This window comes from Lathyrus oleraceus, chromosome 6 (assembly GCF_024323335.1).
Source record: "Lathyrus oleraceus cultivar Zhongwan6 chromosome 6, CAAS_Psat_ZW6_1.0, whole genome shotgun sequence".
Lineage (NCBI taxonomy): Eukaryota > Viridiplantae > Streptophyta > Magnoliopsida > Fabales > Fabaceae > Lathyrus > Lathyrus oleraceus.
In genome coordinates this window covers 39970586-39987511 of record NC_066584.1, presented here as the reverse complement: position 1 = coordinate 39987511, position 16926 = coordinate 39970586, and the positions used below count along the sequence as shown (strand labels likewise).

Sequence of the window (16926 nt, the reverse complement as noted above, 5' to 3'; positions counted from 1 at the left end):
AACATCAGCGGCGCTATCGATCCATAAAACAGATTTGACAATGGCTTCTGAGATGAAACGGTGTAGCCAAGCAAGTACCATGGTGTTGCATCGAATCCATGGGGCGTATAAAGGATCTGCTACCGGAGGTTTGGTTTAGGAGCCATCGATGAACTTCTCTTTGTTCTTCGAAATTAATGCAATATGCATCGATCTTGACCAACTGTGATAGTTCTTGTCATCGAGTAATGGAGTCACAAGATTGAGTGCCAGTTTTTCATTAGGATGAAGATAGAAAGGATTTGTGGAATTTGTCGAGAAATCATGGTAGTTCTGATAAACCATTGAGGAGAAGGAAATCAAGAATCAAATAGTGTTCTTGAAAGATATCAATTCTATAGTAGAGGGAGTTGGAAAATGACTGCAGAACGACGAGAAAAACAGGAAAGGGAAGAAGGAAATCAATGGCTACCAGAGCTTTAAGCTCTGATACCATGTTAATGGTACATGAGTCACACATGAAGCCTAGAAGAAAGAGAGATAACAAACAAAATAAGAAAAAGAAGAAGATAACAAAATGAGATATAAAGCTATTATTCACTATGCTATATTAACAATAAGAAAAGTAAAAATTTATATTCAAATTACATCATTTATAATATAAAACTCTTTTTTTTTTCAAAATTTAAAATCTGAAGCATCACTCGAGTGACCCAATAACATTTCTAATATAACTCTTTTTTGCTCAAGACTTAAAATCTGAAGCATGACTCAATTGACCTAGTGGCAGACTTGATAGCAGACTATCCAACCAATCATAAAAACATTATGATACCATTTTAGAATTTATAATGATTTTAAGACAAACCTACATAACAAACAAGATTTAGATTATAAAGAACATACTTTTTTAAGATTTGAGAGAAGGCAGTAGAAAAAACGAGTATGAAAGATGAAGTATTCTCATTGTCGTATAAATTTTGGAGAGTATGTTAATCATATAATGAAACAACACTCAAATAGTTAAACAATTTAGGAAAAGACTTCTCATTAATTTTTTTTTTTAATTTTGATATTCATATTTAATTGAATAATTTAACACATCAGACATAATTCAATCAAACAATTCATCAATAATTAATATTTAATAATAATTAATTATAATATAATTTATTAATAATTTGATTAATTAAATAAATTATCCAACACAAAACTTCTAAGAAAATTCATCTTAGACTCCGAGCATTGGATTTTGCACCAATTAATCTTGGCCACAAAATTGTATTAGGATAGTTCAAATTATAGCCTAAATAGATTAAAGGCACATTATCGAAAGATGTATCAAACTATCAAAATTGATATTTCCTATTACATTAATTTACACTAATAAAAAGATTCAAAAAATAATTAATTAATATTTTAATTTTTTTTTTCCATTCTAATCAACCTCAAAGTGAAACGTGACTTTATTCTATTAACTCATTTTTTAAATTTCAACCTTTCACTCTTTATTCTCTTTTTCTTAATCCAAATTTTCATTTCTTCATATTTTTTTTCCATAGTTTTTTATTTTTATTTTAATTTTTTCTCTCTTCATCTTTTTTAATTTTTTAATTTTTTTAACTATAAATAAAAAAATTGAACCCCATGTTAATGTAATGAGGAAGAATACAGAAAATATTAAATTTTCAAAACACAAAATTTAATCTCAACAGAAAACATAATATTTTATAATTTTTAAAAAACAATTCATAGTTATTAAAAATAACTCATAATTATTGAAAAATAATTCATATATTAAAAATATATATTTTATCAAATTACTAAAATAACTAACAAGTCATTATCAACACATTTTATTTTTAATCAACAATTGTTTTTATTTAGGAGATAAAATTCTTATTTCAAAAGTCAAATTTTGTTTTTCTTTCTTTTCACGAGTTTTTTTCTCTTCGTTTTGTAGAATCATTTAATACAATTGAGTTTATATGTTCATTATTCATTTTACAATTATTTAATTCATTTTAAATTTATATGTGTATCTAAATAAATTGTATACCGTATTAAATTAGATAATACTCAATAGACGGACAACTAATTTTTTATTTCACGAGTCACTATCAGGATAATATCTATTTTATTTAATCAATTAATTGTCTTTATTTGAGAGACAAATTCTTTATTTACAAATGTCAAAATTTTCCAGTTTTTTCTTTCTTTATCTGGTTAGTTGTTTGTCTGATTATTTAATGCAACTGGATTTTTATGATCATTGTTCATTTTACAATTAAGTAAATCATTTTAAATTTACATGTGTATATAAATATATTTTATACTATATCAAATAAATTTACTTGTGCAGACACACGAGTATCTTACTAGTATACATCTAAAAAGAGAGGACTTAAATTCCTAGTAGAAAAATATTGTTAGGAATACAAATCGAGTATGTAGGCCCAAATATACAACACTACTAAAATATACATTTCACCACGGTTAGAAATATGATTTTATCACAGATGATGGATCGTGCTAACGAAGAGTGTGGTAGAAAACGAGTTACTTTCCACCATAAGCGAATGATTATGGTGAGAAATTAGGTAGCACGTCACATTTCACCGCGATCATGACAATCAATCGTGGTGAAATGTCACTAGGTCATGGATTCGATTCTCAATCATACCATGAGAATAAAATATTTGGCGTGTCATATTTCGCCACAGTTATCTCATACAACTGTGGTGAAATCCTTTGTTTTATTTTAAATATTTTTTTTATTTTCCATATCTGCAACATTTTTCAATTCCAGTATTGTATACCATATTTTCCACAACAATAGAATATGAGCCAATATATGCACAATTTTTTCAACTATACATTATATGTAAGCACTAAAATAGCTTCCATGTAGTACCAAAATGTTAAGCAAACCTAAATATTATTTACATAAAAATCAATATATTGCAAACATATTTTACAAAATCAATGTCATTATGACCTATAAATCTCGTTGAAACAAGATGTTTAACGTGTGTGAATGTCTTTCAAGTCTTCTAGTGAGAATGGTGTAGTATCGTTAAACATCATAATAAAAAATTGAAGAAAATGTAAGATTACTTGATTTGAAATAATAATAAAAGTTTATGCGGTAAAAATCATTGATATGTTATTGTAAATATATATACTTGCTCCCAAGAATCAATAATGTCGGTAGAGACAATGTTTATCATGTGTTTCATTATATAATAACCATGCATGTATCCTCTTGACTGTTTCCTCGTCTACATATTTAAATATTATAGAAATATATAACCACACATATAATTATAGATAAATGAATGTCACAAATGATACAATTTCCAAAGGCATATAAAATTTGAGCTTTTTTTTAACTCCGTTCAACATATTTGTTCCCTCCAAAACTCTATATTGAAAATAATTTAAATATTACACGCTAAGCTAATTACAAAGTCAAAGAAAATAATACTAAAAGTCTCATAAAATATAAAGTTACGTAGAAACTATCTGTTTCATCTTTAGTTTAAGTTGTTTGGCTAAGGAATATAACACAATTACCATATTATGAAAAGGACAGGTGGTAATCAATTGATGATGACCACTTAATGAAACGAGCATAATTAATAATTGATAAAATATAGAAACTAAATATAATAGAAACCACAATTTCAAAATTAATCATGAATAGATAAACAATGCTAAATGACATACTTTATTCCTATCTCTTAATCATGATGATAAGTATGTTTTAATCACTTTTTGAGAATTCAATGTAAGTCGCATACTATATGGGTCCAAGAATCCATAAATATTTTCTTTATTTGATTCTATACAAAAATGATGCATGTACCTAAATGGTTAAACAAAAATAAAAAAATGAAGTGCGTCTTAACATTAAAATTATTTATGTTCACGAATTTAAAATTGACATTTATTAGAATAGAAAATGTACTTATGTGCACCATGATGACTTCTTGACAAGTGTACTAATACTGTCGAAGTAATAAAAAGATCGAATCCACAGGGGATTGCCTTCAAGCAAGACAAAATATGTGCAATAAATAAAAACTAGTAAGGGGAGGGGGGGGGGGGGGGGGGGGGGGGGGGGGGGGGGGGGGGGGGGGGGGGGGGGATCGTGCTTCAGTGCAAAAAATAAATAAACGATTAAACAATATCATGAAGGCGGGCAAGTTGTGTTTTAGAATAACTTATCCTAGGTCTAACACATACACTAATGGTCAGTATTCTCCATGTGCCCAAGATCAGATTCAAATAGTATCTCACATAAAAAACATTAAGAACAATAAGCAATTGAATGAAATTATATATCAAAAGGTTCATATAATAGTCAAATAAACATAGAATCCAACAATATAGAAATAGGTTCATCATAGCACAATCTAACATAGAGGATCTTAGTTACTCATAATGAAATTAACAATACCACAATTGATAGATAAAGATAACATGTGAAATCCCTTGAATTAATGGCCTTCAATGGCTTCAAATGCTATAAAAATCACCACTTGTGCTCTCAAAATTGTGTCTTGATCTCCCAATTTTGTAACCCTTGTGAAAATACAGAAAATCCCTTTTTAAAGACGTCAGAATAAACCATAACGCATCAGAAAAGCCCAGAAAAAGTACCTATCGTGCGCATGATATATTGCATCGTGCGTGCAATGCAGCTTTAATGACATTATCGCGCACACGATGATGTGTGATGGTGCATGCGATTATTTCCGAAGCTGCATCTGCTTTTTGCTCCTTTTTCACTCAAATTTTCACTAAGTCCACAACTTTCACACTTAGCTATTTTTTCCTCATTCTTTGGTCATTGTTCTTCATTTTAGCTCAACTTTCACTTATTTTGCTCTGATTTTTTGACTAAATATATGCAATGACGGATTGTCAACAGACCATAACTATAGTATCGTTATGTTTAGCCACTCATTTCCAAACATTCTTTTTTATAGATTTATGATCAAATATGGATCATGCTCCAATTGAAGAGGAATGGGTTCTTTAATATCCATAATAAAACATACCAATTTTCTTAACGAATCGTTGGAAGGAACTTTCGTCTCATTTTGGATATGGTATGGACGAATGAACAACTTCTTTTTATGCTCGCACCACCTAAAACAACTTTTTCAGGAAATTCATCATCTTCATTATACTCGGTTGGATGGTTACATCCACAAATGCCAATTTTTTCATCATAAAAAGAATTGCAATGCATAACGCATATGTCATGTTATAAGACCATAAAACAGATGCAACACACAAAACGCAAATTTTATATACCGCATAAAGCTTGTTCAACTCTTTCTTGCACAATTCCCGCTCTTGTGCCAATCTTTCTTCCAACTTCTTATTGTACATCTCATCCAACTCTTTCTTTTGAAATCCCTGCTCATGCATTAAACTTTCTTCAAACATCTTATCGTAGTGCTCATCCATCTTTTTTTTTAGATTCTCTATCCTATGTTAACTTCTTATCAACAAGCTCATCCATCTCTTTCTTTCGCAAATTTTTACTCTTTCTCGATGTTCCAAAGTATAATCTTAGGTCGATACCTTGTCCTACATCATGTATACATCCACCATACTCCTTTGTTCCGATCAATCCTACTAATATATCATATCGTACATGTGGAATAAATGAACCTTGTCTGTCTATATCAACAAACACGCCTTACACACAACATTAACAAGATATCATTACCAAAGAAATTTAAATTACACATAATAAATCCTACATTTAATATTCTAATTAACAAAAGAATCTACTTACAGTCTTCTCAACGACTGCACGTGAGGAATCTGAAGTGAACTCTCTAGTTGATCTTTGTCGGACCCTCTTTCACTTCTCATGTCTTGATGGTAGAGATGGGTTGCTATCACAACTTATTAAGTCATCACCCAATTGTTGTTTTTCTCATTAATCATTTCTTCCTCAAGTTTCTTGTAACCCCCATTAGACAATCTATGGGGATATTTATTTATTTTCCTTTGTTTTCCTTTCCTGATTAACTTTTAACCTGTTATAAACATAGTGAAAATATTAATTTACACACTTTTATATAAAAAGAATAAGCATAAAACACGATAAGATTATTCTTTAGAAAATAAGATTACTACTAACTAAGAAATTAGCAAAACTACGATACTTGACGAACTTCTCCCAAACGTGCTTCTCAATATAATTATATTTCATATTTGTATGCTCAAGATCAGTCTTAGGCTTCGTAATGTAATCACGTGTGAGCTATGATTTAAAGCCCTTCCAACGCTCGCCGACAGAAGAGATCATATTATTCTTTAACTTATCCTCATAACTAATTTCTTCAAACTCAAAAGTTGACTACAATTACATCAATAAGTAGGTATTAGTAATTTAAAAAAAGGATTAAATATACGACACCCTTTGTAATGTAAGCGAGATTTGATTTACATCCTCGTAAAAGATTTTTTTTGATTCCCCCCTTGTAATGTGAATATTCTCTGTGTATGACCCATGGGTGCACTATTTGCTGATGTGGCTTGTCTATGTGTCATTTAATTTAATTTTATTTTAAATCTATGTGGATTTCATTTTATTTTTTAAAAATAATAATTTTTAAAATTTTATTTATTTATTTTCTTTTTTAAAAAAGTTTATACTTTGATGAAATGGCTGTGAGAAGTGTTTTGTCAGAATTATGCAGTATCCTTGTGTGTGTGTATTTGTACTTTTATTGTTGTTGTTCTGATTCTATTTAGTATTTGAGTGGCTTGTTGATCCGGGTATCTATCAAAACTAGTTTGGATGTTATGGATATTGGAGAAGTATCAGATAGACATACATTTTTTATTTTTTTGTAGGTATAAAAAAGTCCATGTAAATTGCGTTATGTTATGAAGCTCTGATTGTTGTGATCTCAGAGTAGTGGAGTAGTTAATTGGCAGATGAATAACATTATGTAGTGATTTTCATTTGACTTGGCTTAAGTGGTTAAAGTTGACAATAACAACTTTTGTTTTTAGGACTTTGTTCTGTACATTTTGAGTTGGGAATTAATTGACCATGAAATGGTGTTCCTAAAGAAGTTTCTCTTTGCTCCTATGTTTCAACTAATGGAAATTGATAGAGTAATGAGGAGTGAATATGTGGCATTAGTTGTCAATTTTGGGTGAAGTTAGTTAGCCAGTGTTAATGTTAGCTAGTATTGTGAATCATGGATTGTAGAAAATAAAAGTTTACTAAATAATGATATTTGACAACATTGACGTTAACTTGCTGTGTCCTCACCCTGCTTTCCATTTTTTTGTAGAAATATGGCTTTCGACGATGAGAAACTTTCCACTAGCAAGCCAGGAAGCTTCTGGAGCATTAGAAGCCTACCATGTTAAACTGAAATCCAAACTTTTGATGATTCACATATGAGAGCGCTGCAAAGAGTAGGCTGGTTAGTCCACAAGTTAACAATCGGGTTGCATTCAAGCTATTGGCTTGATCGTTTTGTTGATGAAAGTGACAACAACATAACACATATAGTTTGGAATCCGACATCTAAATTTTCATCATGTGATTGTTCTTGGTACCATGTGTCACTATTTATAGGGAATCAATTAGACCAATTAGGAGACATTTGAGAATGTTTGATATTCAGTAAAACTATTTGCTTGAATAGATGCAGTGATTTTCTGTTACTTTGACAACTTATTTATCATGAAAACAGAAGAAAAAAAAAATTTACCCCTACAATATAAGCGAATTTTCATTTACCCCCTCGTAATAAAAAAATTTAAAAATAATAATTTTAGAAAAACAATATTTTTTTAAAAAAAATAAATTAAATCCATATGGATTTTAAAAAAATAAAAAAAAAAATAAATTAAATGACACATAGACAAGTCACATCAGAAAATAGTGTATCTAAAAGTCATGGAATCTTCACATTAGAAGAAGAGAATAAAAAAAATTACGGAAGTGTAAACCAAATCTCGCTTACATTGTAGGGGTGTCATATATTTAACCAAACAAAAACTATCCAATCATGTAAATTAAAATTTATACCTTAATTTCTATCTATATGCTTTATTTCAAATCAGTTGATACATGGGTCCAATCATCTATCAAAACAATCACTTTGCTACGTCCAAGGAGCACCGCATAACTCCTAAAAAGGGAATAATTCTTACCATAACAAGTTCAAATTTTATGATCAAACTCATCCGATAACCTAACACCTGAGTTGCAGACTTTTGTTAATTTAGTCATCATGGTAACACCTCTAGATTTTTCTTTTCTTATATCTTCTTTAGTAGAACACTCGTTTTCATGAGTAGCACTAGATGAATAGTCCATCTATTTTTAAAACAACAACAAAATAAAAACAAAAACACATTAAAAAGCCTTCACTAAACCTTGAATAACTCAATAACAACAACAATATTAAACCATCATTATCTCAATAACAATAAAACTACAATATCTCAATAGACCAAAATATTCCATATCTTAATAACAACAACAACAAAAAAACTTTAAACCTTCATTATCTCAATAGCAACAAAACTACAATATCTCAATAACACAACATCATCAATAACTCAATAACAACAACAACATTAAACCATCATTATCTCCATAACAACAAAACTACAATATCTCTATATACCAAAGCATTCCATATCTCAATAACAACAACAACAATAAACATTTCACTTATCTCAATAAAGCATTCATTAACATTTTCACCACCAACGACAAATAAACTCAATGGCTTGATTTTTCTGAGTAACTTGAAGATTGGTTTGCACGTAGCCATAAGATGTGAGATGAACCTAGCAATATAATTCAATCTCCCCAGGAATCCATGAACCTTCTTTTCCTTCCTTAGGGATGGCATCTCTTGGATGACTTTTACTTTATCGGAATCGACTTCAATTCCCCTCTTACTGACTATGAACCCCAATAATTTTCCTGATCTGACCCCAAAAGTGCATTTTGCTGGATTAATATGTAGCTTGAATTTTCTAAGACGATCGAACAACTTTTGTAGGTTGACTATGTGATCCTCTTTAGTATGTGATTTGGCAATCATGTCACCGACGTAGACCTCTATTTCTTTATGGATCATATCATGGAATAGAGCCACCATCGCCCTTTGATATGTTGCCCCCGATGTTTTTCAATCCGAAAGGCATTACTTTATAACAGAAGATTCCCCAAGGAGTGACAAATGTGGCTTTCTCCATGTCTTCGGGATCCACTTTTATCATGTTATAACCAGAGAATCCATCCATGGAGGAGAAGACTGAGAACTGAGAGGTGTTATCTACTAGTACATCGATGTGTGGCAGTGGAAAGTCGTCTTTAGGACTTGCTCTATTCAAATCCCAATAATTCATAGACATTTTGACCTTACCTTCCTTCTTTAGAACTGGCACAATGTTAGTCATCCATTCTGGATATTTTGCAACGGCTAAGAACCCTGGATCAACCTGTTTCCTGACCTCTTCCCTGATCTTGAGAGACATGTTTGGCCTGGTTCTTTTCAATTTTTTCTTAACTAGCAGACACTCTGGTTTGAGTAGTAGTTTGTGTACGACAATGTTTGTATCCAATCCTAGCATATCTTAGTACGACTAAGCAAACACATCTACGTATTCATGTAAGAGTTCAATCAACCTATTCTTGACTCCACCTTTTAAGGAAGCGCCAACCTTAACCTCCTTCTTGTTTTCTTCAGTCCCCAAATTGATCACATCTATTAGTTTCTGATGAGGTTGAATTTATTTGTCCTCTTGCTTCAACAACCTGGCTAACTCTTCGGGTTGTTCATAATCTTCCTCATCACCTTCTTTCGCTTGATTGATTGGTAATTCGAAGTTATAAGGGATTATAACAGTGTCATTTTCAATAGGTTCGTTTATTAATCTGCATGAGGAAGATTTTTATTTATTATTATCTTTTGGGTTATTTGATAGGAATGAAATAATATGGAAGAGTATTTCCATTTTGAAAAGAAAATTTAAAATGCAAGGAAAATATCTTTATTGAAAACAAAAATGCAATTTTATTCATAAATAAGTTATCGAAACAAATGGGCCTTACAATGTCTGTCCATTTGCTCTAGGCGTAGAAAAGGAGTTTATCATTATAAAAAAAAGTAAATTACTTCTCCTTGGGAATCATCTTCGGAATCTCGATGGCCTTCCAATTGCTAAGAGTTGTATTTGATGGGCAATGTCATACCAAGTTGAGTGCCCTTCTTCTTCTTCAATCACAACTACCTGGTTTTCACCCTTATATCCCCCAATGTGGAAAGTCTCTTGTAGTGTACAGAGTTTTTTCTGGTTGGTTTTCTGAAGTCCTCCATTATCTGGTTTGTAACCCAGCCTGAGTCGATCCTTATTCTCCGATATCTTCAACAACTTGCCCCAACCCTGTATATTTATACCCTTTATCAGTTTTGATCTCTTCTCCCATGGAGACATTGATTGTTCTCTCCTTCGACTGATGACTATAATCTCCAAGGCTTGGAACAGTATTTCTAATGTTTCCCCATCCGCTTCTATGTATCTGAATGATGAGAGGTGACTAACGAACATGTCTTCCTCTCCTTCGAATATTATTAGCTTATCATCAATTATGAATTTTGACCTCTGGTGCAGGTTTGAAATGACGGCTCCTGCGGCATGGATCCAAGGTTGTCCTATAAGACAATTATATGATAGATTGATTTCCATCACTTGAAAGGTGACCATAAAGGTATGAGGTCCTACAGTTATTGGTAAGTCAACTTCTCCAATTAGCATCCTTTTCGAACCATCGAAAGCCTTGACCACCAAAGTACTAGCCTTCATGGAAGTTCTTACATTATTCAGTTTTCCTAGAGTATTCTTAGGCATGACATTCAGAGATGAGCCAGTGTCCCCTAATACCCTTGATAGAGACTATCTTGGCATTTGATTTATATATGTAAGGCTTTGTTATGAGCATGTCCCTCTGGCGGTAATTCATCATTACTAAATCCCAAGCAGCTACTAGCGGTGATATTAGCCACCACGTCATCAAATTGATTTACTGTTATGTCATGAGTAACATGGGTTTTGTTTAATATTTTCAATAAGGCTTCTCTATGGGCCTCATAACTTAGCAACATAGATAGTATAGAGATTTTGGAGGGAGTCTGGCTCAATTGTTCTACCACTTTATAGTCACTTTTCCTGATTAACCTAAAAAATTCCTCAGTTTCTCCTTGAGGTACAGTTTTCTTGGAAGGCCCTCCCTCGGAACTTATAGCCTATTTCCCTTTTGAAACTTCGAATTTATTTCCTTTCGATTGTTGTTCAGGAGCGAACACTCTTCCGCTCTGGGTCATGCCCCCGATTCTGGCAATATTAGTGATTGCCGACTCTAGCACTATAGGTTTATTTCCTACATATGTTTGTCATACCCCAATTTTGTCCGGCCATTTGTGGTTTACCCATGAGATCTTTTTATTTCAAAGGCCCATTTGCATAAGTGTGTTCATAATCTAAAATGTGGTTTGAATCCTTTTACATTACTAATCCAAAACCTATTTTTTCTATAAGTAAGTATTAAGAGCCACGTTATTATTTCTATGATCACTATTTACTAGTCCATTTACACATCCCAAATATTTATACCAAGTTCTAAGTTCTTCATGGGTTCCCAAATTAAATTTGCATTTTTTAGAAACATGTATGTGTCATTTTTAAATTAAAAGTTTCATATTTAGATTTTTTGTATATAAAATAGAATTGTGTTGTTTTTAAATTAAAAGTCCCATATTTAGATTTTTGTATTTAAAATAGAATTGTGTTGTTTTTAAAAGTCTCATATTTAGATTTTTGTATATAAAATAGAATTGTGTTGTTTTTAAATTAAAAGTCCCATATTTAGATTTTTGTATTTAAAATAGAATTGTGTTGTTTTTAAAATTAAGTCATTATACTTAAATTAGAAATTTGTTTTTTAAATTAAGTCATTATACTTAAATTAGAAATTTGTTTTTAAAATTAAGTCATTATACTTAAATTAGAAATTTGTTTTTTAAATTAAGTCATTATACTTAAATTAGAAATTTGTTTTTAAAATTAAGTCATTATACTTAAATTAGAAATTTGTTTTTAAAAATTAAGTCATTATACTTAAATTAGAAATTTGTTGCTTTTAAAATTAAGTCATTATACTTAAATTAGAAATTTGTTTTTAAAATTAAGTCATTATACTTAAATTAGAAATTTGTTTTTTAAATTAAGTCATTATACTTAAATTAGAAATTTGTTTTTAAAATTAAGTCATTATACTTAAATTAAAAATTTATTTTTAAAATTAAGTTATTATACTTAAATTAGAAATTTGTTGTTTTTAAAATTAAGTTATTATACTTAAATTAGAAATTTGTTGTTTTAAAAATTAAGTCATTATACTTAAATTAGAAATTTGTTGTTTTTAAAATTAAGTCATTATACTTAAACTAGAAATTTGTTGTTTTTAAAATTAAGTCATTATACTTAAGTTAGAAATTTGTTGTTTTTAAAAAAAGTTGAATGATTAACATAAATAAATATTGAGTTAAATTTTGAAAGATTAAAAGGTAATTACATAATAAGTCCCAAATAATACAAACACACGTTTTATTTATAAAAAAAACTAAACTAAGTAATTACAATGAAAAAATTGCTACAGATGGAAATAGGTTCCTAATGACCAAAACCAAGCAATTAGGATGAAATCACTTTGGACTTAGTCATGAAAACAGGTTATCTTGAAGTTTGGAGCAGCCACCTTCCATCCATTCCACCAGGTCATCTCAGAGTTGTAATCTGCAGAGAACAAAAATAGCTTATTTTAAAAGCACTTTTCAAAAGCACTTAGAGAGCTGAAAAACAACTAAATGAATCATTGAGTTTAAAGCTTTACTCAGAAAATTAACCTAAACATCCAAAAAGCATGTCAAAGTTGATCTAAAACATGAACAAATCAAATCCCACATAATCTGGGATGAGACAAGTTGAAAAAAGAGGAGTTTTTTTTAAAACTTATAAAAATTCTTCATAAAACATTCATGAAGAACAACAGCAACCACACAGTAAGAGATTTCTCCTAAGAAAACTGAACCACAACAACAACAGCAAAAGCAACTTTTTTCTCAAAAAGCCTAAAGAACAACATAAACACAACAGAGTTCTTTTCAAAGAAACAAGAACAGCAACCGCACGGCAAAGTTATTTTTTTCAAAACCCTAAAAGAACATAACAACAACAGCAAAGCAAAAACATACCTTCAGAGTCTCAAGAACCGCCGCTGTCATCAGAAGCGCAAAGCAAAAAGGCCGCTAAGAAGGAAGCCGCAAAGCAGGAGAAGCTCCGTCACTTCCCTCGCCGGCGAACACGAAACAAATCTTTCATTCTTCTTCCTTTCCACAGCCGTTTTCGCCGGTCCACACCACCACCATCACGACCTCGTCTTCACCGGGAACGCAATCCCCAACCGCCGTCGCAAACTCCTTTCTTCACCTTCACCCTATTTTCAGCGTTAACCTAAGCACACCTGTCCAAATAATTCAGTTCAAAATCGTTTCTTCATTCTCACATACTCTCCTTCCGATTCTCAAGCTAACCATGAAAACAGGAAATCGACACCAATGTAGCTCTCTTCTTACGCGCGGATGAAAGAAGGCGAAGAGAGAAACGTACCGTACGATTTCTACATGACAACTATGAGTAACCTGACTCCTTGGATATTATTCCTTGCACCCTCTTGGATCTGGGCCGGTCCCCTTGATTCCATGGTCCATTGCCTTTTTTTAGGTTTTTCTGTTTTGGTTATTTAGTTTCTTAGAAATCATCTTAATTCGTTATAGGATTAATTAGGATTAATTAGTTTAATTAGGACTTAATAGATTTTTGAAAATTAATTAGAAATATTATAATTAAATAAATTTAGAATTAGAATATTTAGGAAACATTAATTAGAAATAAAGATTTTAGAATTTTATAGTTTAATTAGAGATGTTAAATTTAGATTAGAATTTTAGAAATTAGAAAGATAATTAGGAATTTAGGTTTGTTACAATTTTTAGATTTAAATTAGAAATTTTGGAAAATTAGAAAAAAGACAATTAGAAATATTAAGTTTAGTTTAGAAACTAAACTATAACTGTGAATTGATGGTTTTACCCCTAGACTTGGAAGTAAGCTAATCTTGCATGCTCCCCTAGTTTTAGGACTTATAGAAGTTTCTAACTGATTCATTAACTTAGACCATCGTATATTCATTGTCAACTGTCATTTCTCATGTGATTAATTTTGATTCTAATTCATGTTTAGATAGGGCTTAATCTTTAGAATTAATTTCCATTCGATTAACTTTTATTTTCTGCACTCCCTTGTACTTTACATGTACCCCCTCCTCTTTCAAATGTATGCTTTTACTCGTTTTCTTTATCTTTTATCACTTGATAGCTCTTCCTTAGGCATTAGGAACGCTCACTCTTTCGCAATCAATAAGTAAACCCTTGATCCAGCGTCAAGTGGTACTTTTTTTCAAATCAAATTAAAATACACAATCACAATCAAATACTGTTTCATTTGGAAATGAAAAGGGGGATGGCTTTGAGTTTTCAATTCCTCTCCTCGATTATTTGAATACGAGTTCCCTTACTCGGTTAGTCAAATGGTCGTCATTTCTAATCCAGTTAAACACAAACAAGTCAAATCCTTTTATAACAAGAAACCAAAAGGGAGATAACTTTGAGTCTTCAATTTTTACTCCACGACTATTTGAATACAAGTTCTCTTACTTGGTTAGTCAAATAATTGTTGTTCCTCTACAAACTTCCAAACCCGATTAAATCAAAACACTTTCACAACAAGCTAAATGAAAAGGGAGGGGACTTTGAGCTTTCAACTTCTCTCCTCAATTGTTTGAATACGAGTCCTCTTACTCGGTCAGTCGAACAACTGTCATTTTCCCATAAACATATAACCTAATCAAATCATTTTCATATCAAGACTATACGAAAAGGGAGATGGTCTTGAGTTTTCAATTCCTCTTCTCAAATGCTTGGATATGAGTTGTCTTACTCATTGTTAGATACCCAAAAGTGCTTATTTGAGTTATCAATTAAGGGTATTTTTCACTCTATTTCCTTGCTCTTTTGTCAAAACCACCTTTGTTCTAACATGAAATGTAATACATTGATAAACGATCTTGGTACCTTTGATTTGTGTGTTATTGTGCAGGTAGAAGGCATGAAACAATAGAAAATGAAAGACACAAGAAGTTGGGAAAGGAACCAAAGAGAATTTGCATTCATCAGCTTGCTCGCTAGGCGAGAGCTGAAGCGAAGGCCTCGCTAGGGGAGTTTCCAGCGAAAAGCTCCAGTAAAATGCCAATAAATTCGCCCGGCGAGATCCTAGCGAAGGTGGTAGCGAGTTCGTTCAGTTTTGGTGAAAAGCACAGCCAGCACTCTCTCGCTAGGCGAGGCTCTAGCGAGTCCCCAGCGAGCACTCCAGTAGCAAAACCTCTCAACCTCGCTGGGGCGAAGGTTGGAGCGTGTCCTTCGCTAGGCGAAGGTTTGTTCGCTAGGAGAACATGACAGTTCAACAGACCCTGTTTCTCTGGGCACAGGTGCCTTGTGTGCCACAATTAGACCCTCGCTAGGCGAACCTTTCTGCTCGCCTAGCGAGCATGACAGCCCAGTACTACTCTATAAGTAGCAGGTGCCACTTTTGAGTGCCATACCTAGTTTTTACAGCATTTTTCCACTTTCGTACTTTCTTAGAGATATTTTCCAGCATTGTTCTTAGGATCTTTTATGCCCTAGATTTCATTTCTCTTCATCTTGTAACCATCTTCTACAAAAAGAAGGTGGATTCCCATCCAACATCGATTATCCGACTTGGATGTTGATCAACCTTCTTCCGAAACTTGCCGACCAAGCTACCATGAAAATGAGTAGCTAAGTCATCCATTTGTCAAGGTTAGATGTAGGTGATTACTAGCTTTGTGTGTAAATGTAAGGATCTTCATGTGTAAACTCTTTAATGGTGAATATATGATGAAAACTTTGTTTCTATTTAAAACTCTTTGTGTTGGTTTATGATCGAGAGATGTTTACCAACTCTTGACCTAGGTTTTCATCTAATCTTGTTTGTTAGCTAGAGATAGTAATGAATGATTTTGTTCACCATAAGGTTGAACCAAAAAGTTGTCATTTTGATAGATTGTGTTCGAGAGAAACAATGGATCAAAATGGGAAAACTCACAATGTGTGTTCGAGAGAAACATATTGGGAGGATTTTGTGAAATGATTTATCATCTAAAGGAGTTTATAAGATTGTTGACCGAAAAAATACATGCAAAGTGATCATCAAACCCTAACTTTGGCAATATTTCTCATTTATTCAAACCAAAACTTTTACCGCAATTTATTACCTTTTTATGCAAGATAACGTGACAACCAACCAAAACCATATTGTTACTTAAGCTAAGATTAATACAACCATCGAACGGCGGTGATATCTTACAATCCATGTGGATACGATAACAAAAACCCGACACGTAAATTTACAACTAACAAAATGGCGCCGTTGCCGGGGATTGTAAATTGATATTGCGAGCATCGCAATGGTTGTTTAAGTTTTAGCTTGTGAATTTTTGACTTGTGCTTGTAATCTGTTTGGTTTAGTGTGCAGCTTACGTTTTATGCGAGGGCAAATCCCTGTGGACGAACTTCTTTTTGATCCTGAGATCGAGAGAACCGCAAGGAGGCTCAATAGCAAAACGAGACGTAGGAGGCAACAGGCTAGACAACGCCAAGAGCAAGGAGAAAGTTCTTCGACCACAAATCCACCACCATTCATACCAAACATGGAGCGACCACCACCACCACCTATTTCTAC

At 32.1% G+C, this 16926-nt stretch overlaps 1 long non-coding RNA gene across 1 annotated transcript; it reads right to left on the bottom strand.

The window, feature by feature from the left end:
• Positions 1 to 12637: 12637 nt before the first annotated feature.
• On the bottom strand, positions 12638 to 13830 carry LOC127092664 (uncharacterized). Its single transcript, XR_007792253.1, has 2 exons — positions 13302 to 13830; positions 12638 to 12843 (listed from the first exon to the last, which is right to left on the bottom strand). It is a non-coding gene; the product is annotated as an uncharacterized LOC127092664 (long non-coding RNA).
• Positions 13831 to 16926: the final 3096 nt, after the last annotated feature.